Source organism: Lissotriton helveticus, chromosome 8 (assembly GCF_964261635.1).
Source record: "Lissotriton helveticus chromosome 8, aLisHel1.1, whole genome shotgun sequence".
Lineage (NCBI taxonomy): Eukaryota > Metazoa > Chordata > Amphibia > Caudata > Salamandridae > Lissotriton > Lissotriton helveticus.
The window spans coordinates 1416119308-1416125684 of NC_136069.1; positions in this window are offsets into that span (position 1 = coordinate 1416119308).

Consider the following 6377-nt stretch of genomic DNA (forward strand, 5'->3'; position numbering starts at 1 on the left):
GAGGAGGCACTGGGTCCTCATCAATCCCATGGATGAAGGCAAAGAGTTGGTGCATATCAGTGTAGTCGATGAAGGCTTGTTCGCTAAACCCTTTATGATGCAGGTGCTGCATAGTCGTCCAGTTGCGCTGTCCATCCTCGTCGAGCCACGCAGCCTGTCGGGCCGCTGTCATTGATCGATTTCTGCATCTGCGTCTAAGGGCCCTGGAAGAGCTATCAGAATGCAGATGAGTTCTCTGTCACACTCACCCTTCCTGTGTGGCTGTCTAGAGGAGATGCACAAAGTGTAGCTGTCACCCAACCCAGGGGTGAATTGGAGACAGGCTTCAAAGCACACAGAGCAGTAATGGCAGCGAAATGCCTACTTCCAAAAAGTACAAAGTCAATACAAAACCCCACATGACCTTTAATTGATATTCATCTAAAGGAAACTCAGCATACACATTAATCTAGTGTTTTTGAATATTTACCTCATCTTCATGTTAAAGCTCTTTTACAATTATGCTTTTCGTTTCTGATAATCCTGCATTCAGGTTGTACAACCTAGCAAATTTGATGTCACATGTGTGATTGTTTAACCAATTGTCGAAATGATGGAGACGATAATTCTCACTTCTCCATACCATGAAAATATCATCAATAATGCTTTTCCACTTCATAACATTTTTTTGAAAGGATTGTCTCCATGTACCCATTTCAATCCAACTTTACCAGTAAAGAAGATTCATCATTACCATTCCAAAGATATGAAACATGAAGCAGCCACTTCTTTCTAATCAGAAATCAGAGCGTAAATGTGTATTAAGGAATTCCCAAAGCTAGCCTATGGGAGGAGTAGGCCTCACAGTAAGTGAAAAACTAAATTTGGCTGTTTGTCACTAACTTAAAAGTGCATCTCCTACCTTTTATTAATACAGCACACTGCCTTTAGGACTACTTTAGAGCATGGAGCAAGGGGCGTTGCCTCTGAGCCAAATGGCAGTGTAGCTGAGAGGCTCCGTTCTACCGAGCCTGTTCAAGACGAATCCCATCCATTAATCAGCTGTAATCGTCGCTAAAACTTTCTCCAACTGCTTCAGAACCTCCATAGATCGACCGGGCCGTGGAATGGAAAAAATCAGGCAAAGGTAAGCGGAGAGCAGAGCCAAGAACAGCGCAGCTTAAGTGGAGGAGGGGCGCTGCGAAGTCCAAGGCAGCGGCGAATGTCTGAAGGCTGTGATTGCTGGGATCGACCCCAGGGAAACTGAGTCCACACTGTTGAATATTAGAATGCGATGTGAACATTACCGACGCCATCTTGTCCAACTTAGGCCTCTGCGAGCGCGTAAGCAGCAGCCATTTTAGAAACTGTGGCCATTTCGTAACATTGCCGATCGCCTGCACGTCTCCCCGACCTCACAATCATCCCCCACGCACTGACAGCCCCCAAGCACACATGCTAGAGTCATAAAGCATCCTCAGCACGACCCTGCCCCAGAGCCACTTCCTGTGCCGAACCCACATGCCCTTTCATCCCTCACGCACGAACAGGCCCTTCGATAGTCTCCTCCCCTGCACCTGGCTGTTCGATCCGATCCCAGGCCATAACCAACCCCTGCGTATACAGTTTATTGCCCCCGTACAGTAGGATCTCGCCTCCCATCTAAGGAGCCGGAATTAATCAATGCCACAACCCCATGAGATACGTCCGATTGCGCGTATTTCAGCTCCTGCCGGAATGCCCAGCTGCGCGATAGCAATCACCTACTGAGCCCGGGATGGTGTACAGTACTGTTGATATGTGTGGGAACGGGCCTGAAGCGGGGATTCCAAAGATGGTTTGCAATGCATCAAAGTAATGTCAGGAATGTGTTACACTGCAATAAAGAGTTAAGATTGTATATAAAAGGCCAGGCCACAGAGATGCAGTTAGAGCACCTCGAGACGACACCCAGCTTGTCTGACCTGACGTGTTTTCCTTTGAAGAAATAAATCTGTTTCCTGCTTTCCAATTTTCAGCGCCCGCCTCTTTATTTGATAACTGCGGAATGAATTAGAGGTGACTAACACCAGGAAGTGCTTGAGGATATCTGTGGAAAATCTGCTTATTCAACAACTCAACATCTGCAACGGGATTCAACAACGGGTCTGCGTACTGCCCAAGCCCTGCAAAGAGGTACGGTGAGGGAGAGTGACAGCAGTACGAGATGCCTGTCCCTTGTATTGTACAACATACGACGAGTCTTGCCAGCAGGGAGGACACAGAACAATTGAGCAGGGGACCTTCCTTATTATCTGGGGTATGAGAGATACAAGCTGATTCTCCACCCTTTATACTTACATGCATGGGCTACGAAGCAGTACCTAGTCTGGGAATTTCATGTGCCTGACTCTAATTGGCACCTGGGAAGCAATAATTTGTCCCATTTTGGGCCCAGACTCTCAGTTAAGTGTCACAGCAATGTATGGGGAAACCCTGAAGCTAACCTATGGCCAAGGCTAGGGGTGGCTCTGCCCTAGTGGTCACCCTCTTTCACTGCAGGAAAGGCTGTAGGAAACGCCCGAGCTCGCCTGACCCTAAAATGGCACCTGGTGCAGTTCAAGCCCAAGCCCAGCAAATTGATGAGGCCGTACCCCGAGGGGGAATACTCAGTTTCAGATCAGCTGAAGAGCGTTGGGTGACGTCCATGCCGTTCAGAGGGTATGAATATGACAGCACCTACAGTGGACGTCGACCAGACATCGCTCATTTACCCCACCTTCCAACCCCCTCCGGCTCACCCATTATGACATTGAACCAGTGAATCTTGCAGCTGACCGTGGAGACTTAACATTTTGGCTGATGTCCGATGGAGCTACCTTGATAGCTATAGCAGATATGGGCTGTGGACTTCCCCTCAGCCGTCACTCACCCAGCCGGACATTGGACAGACTTTCCCTTCATCTCTCGGCCGTATCTCCTGCCTTGTTACCCTTTTACACTACTCACGTTACCCTTCCACAACCCACCAACCAACAGATATAACTCGTAATTGATGTATCATTTGTAACTTTGTGTAACTTGTAACTAATGTAACTTCCTCATGTAAAGCACTCTGATACCTCCGGGTCTAGCCAGTGCTATATAAAACTCAAATAAATACCTTTTGGTTGACTTTTGTGCAAAAAAACGGGGAGTTTGAGTCTTGATAAGATGTTTTAAATGGCAAGTGGAAGTGGCAGTAAACTGAACAAACAAGTGCTGCTATGCAAGGCCTGAGACAAGTTTGATAGGCACTTGTGTGGGTGGCTTAATCAGTGCAGCAGGCCCTCTAGTAGCCTTTAATTTACAGGCCCTGGATATATGTTGTACCACTTTACAAGGCACTTATAAGTAAAACAAATGTACCAATTGGATATGAACCAATGTTACCATGTTTAAAGGAGAGAGCACATGCACATCAGCCCTGGTTAGCAAGGGTAAAGTGCTCACAGTCCTAAAGCCAACAAAAAGAAGGTCAGAACAAGATGAGTAAGAAGGCAAATAATTGTGTTGACCCTTTAGAGACGGTCATTTTTTAACAGCACTGTATAAAGTGCATGTACTTAACTTGGAAATTCTCAGTGATACAGTATGAGATGTAGACAGCAGACAGCTGAAGCCATTCTGTCTGCAGAATGGGCAGGTAGGTGTTAGACCTTTGGGCACTGTAAAATATTAAAAGCAGAAGCCAGCTCACACATTTGTGATAACAATTGAGCTAAGAAGCTTTCATTGCCTTAGCTGTAGACAGCAACACTTAGAAAACATAGCATTGGGTTCATCCATTTGTTTCCAAACTGGTGGCTGCATGCTTGAACTTGGAGAAGTTCAGAGCTAAAATCTTTCAGCTTCATTCAGTTCAATGAAATAAAATAGGTGCAAAGTTGGGTCCTGTGTGATCACAAATGTTCCTGACGTGGGCTCCGGGTCCAAACAATTATTCTAAATTTCTTAGAGTTAGGGAATGAGACAGAGAGCGTTCAGCTCAGAAAGAGAGAGAGACCAATGGTGCTTACAGTTTCTGAGTGCTGCTGTTCATAACACATACACTAACGTCCCCTTCTGCAGTTTGGGCACCCTGGATTTTTTTGACTTTTTGCTGAACCCTGATTTTTTTGGCAATACAACTCTGTGCTCTTTCTCCCTGCTAACGAGCAGTAAAGTACATTTGCTCTCCCATTCAATGTTATGAAATTGACATACCACTAATTGATTTTTTTAACTTTTAACTTCCTATAAGACCATATTCTATGTTACCAAATGTACGTCGGGCCAGTTAGTTAAATGCCACCAGTGTACTGCAGCACCTAATGTGCCATTCACTGCAGTGGCAGTGCACACATGGCTTCAGGTGAGTTATGGTACCTTAACCAAAGCAGCTATTTAACTTTAACTGCAATTCAACCTGTCAAAATAAACCATTTTGACAGGTCTAATCCTTCCTTTTAAATATTAATATCACCTTTAAGAAAGCCTTACTGCCCACAAGGCAGGGTGCATGGCACTTAAATGTATGACATGTAGGAATGTAATATTATTGACGTCCATACAATGATTAACACAAAAAAAGATTTTTGGACTATAGCAAGGTTTGCTTTTCCATAGAGAAACACAGGGATGTACTAATACATTTAATAATGCCATCTTCAGCTAGGAACCAATTTGAAATTTTAACCTTGAACTCTTTGTAATATTTACTGGTAGAATCAGAATTTAAACAAACAAAAAAGCACTTTTAGAAAGTTACCGTCTTCCCTGCCTGAAGTCTCTGGTGGCTACTTTGTATTTGTCTCCTGCATCAGCAAAGAAAGCCCGGTATCTGGGGATTTGTTTCATTTCCTTCAGTAGGACGACCATTTGAGCAGTGCCAGGACCATGTTTAACTTAAAAAAGTCTCCCCTGTCGCTGGCCAATTTTAGCTGACACCTGGTAAGGACGCCCCCAAGCACAACCAAGCAGCCATCAAATTAAGTTGGGTGAGAGAGGTTGCTTAGTACTATAGTCACAATTGTGAGCGGGCACCAAGGCTCTGCACAAGGGGAGAAGGGTTTCTTCATCTTGGATTTGGGGAAAGAGGGGCACAGTGAGACTATTTGCTATATGGGACACAGAAAATGCTGCAAAGTGGGTAGTATTACCCTGGGAACCTTTGCTCTATTGTTTAGGGAGATGTCAAGAGTCACCCTCACCCACAAGCTGGTCACAGGCATAAATGTGGTATGCCTGGCCACCTTCCTCACTGTAGATGAGTGAAAGAACAGAGGAAGGACTGAACCAGGTGTTTGAGACCTGAAAGGAGACATGAAGAACTGGACCTGCTACTACTTTGCCCAGGAAAAAGAAGTGGACTCAAAGGATCAAGTTGGCTGATCTCCGGTTATGCTACATGGCCACAACGAGCTGCAATAAGCCTTTTCTTAAAGAGCCCTGCTTACCTGTTCCAACTGGATCTGCCCTGTAGTCTGCTGGTGTCTTCCGGTGGAGTGAGTCTTGACCCCTAAGTACTGTCCCTGAAGTCGCAGGACATTGTTCAGTGTCAAAGTTTGCCACTCCTGATTTCCTGAAAACCTGAAATTGAGAAACCTTTTGTCTTCAAAGACATCCAGCGATTGTGATAATCCTGCCAAGTCTATCCAACCAAGGCATTTTGGCGCTGTGGTATTGATAAATCAAACAATATGCTATTCTTGAAATATAGAGAAAAGAAGTTATGAGACTTTCTTGTCAGTAAGCCAAAAGTCAGCATTCCTGTGGTCTCCCAATCAATCAATCAATCAATCAATCAATCAATCAATCAATCAATCAGAGAACTTGTAAAGGGCACTAGTTACCCGGGAGGGTCTCAAGGTGCTGAGGGGGGAGGGGGGTGCTGCTACTGCTCGAAGAGCCAGGTCTTGAGGAGCCTCCTGAAGGTGAGCAGGTTTTGGGTCTGCCGCAGATGGGTGGGGAGGGTGTTTCAGGTCTTGGCGGAGAGGAAGGAGAAGGATCTGCCGCCGGAGGTTGCTCGTTGGACGCGCGGGACGGCGGTGAGGGAGATGTTGGTGGAGCGGAGCTGGTGGGCAGGGGTGCAGAAGTTGAGTCTGTTGTTCAGGTAGGCTGGTCTGGTGTTGTGGAGAGATTTGTGTGCATGAGTGAGGAGCTTGAAGGTGATCCTCTTGTTGACAGGGAGCCAGTGCAGGTCTCTCAGGTGTGAGGAGGTGTCACTATGGCGGGGGATGATTAGGATCAGCCGGGCGGAGGCGTTTTGGATGCTTTGTAGTCGTTGCAGGTGCTTGGCCGGGATTCCTGTGTAGAGTGCGTTGCCGTTGTCCAGCCTGCTGCTGACGAGGGCTTGGGTCACCGTTCTTCTGGTTTGGTCGGGATCCACTTGTAGATTC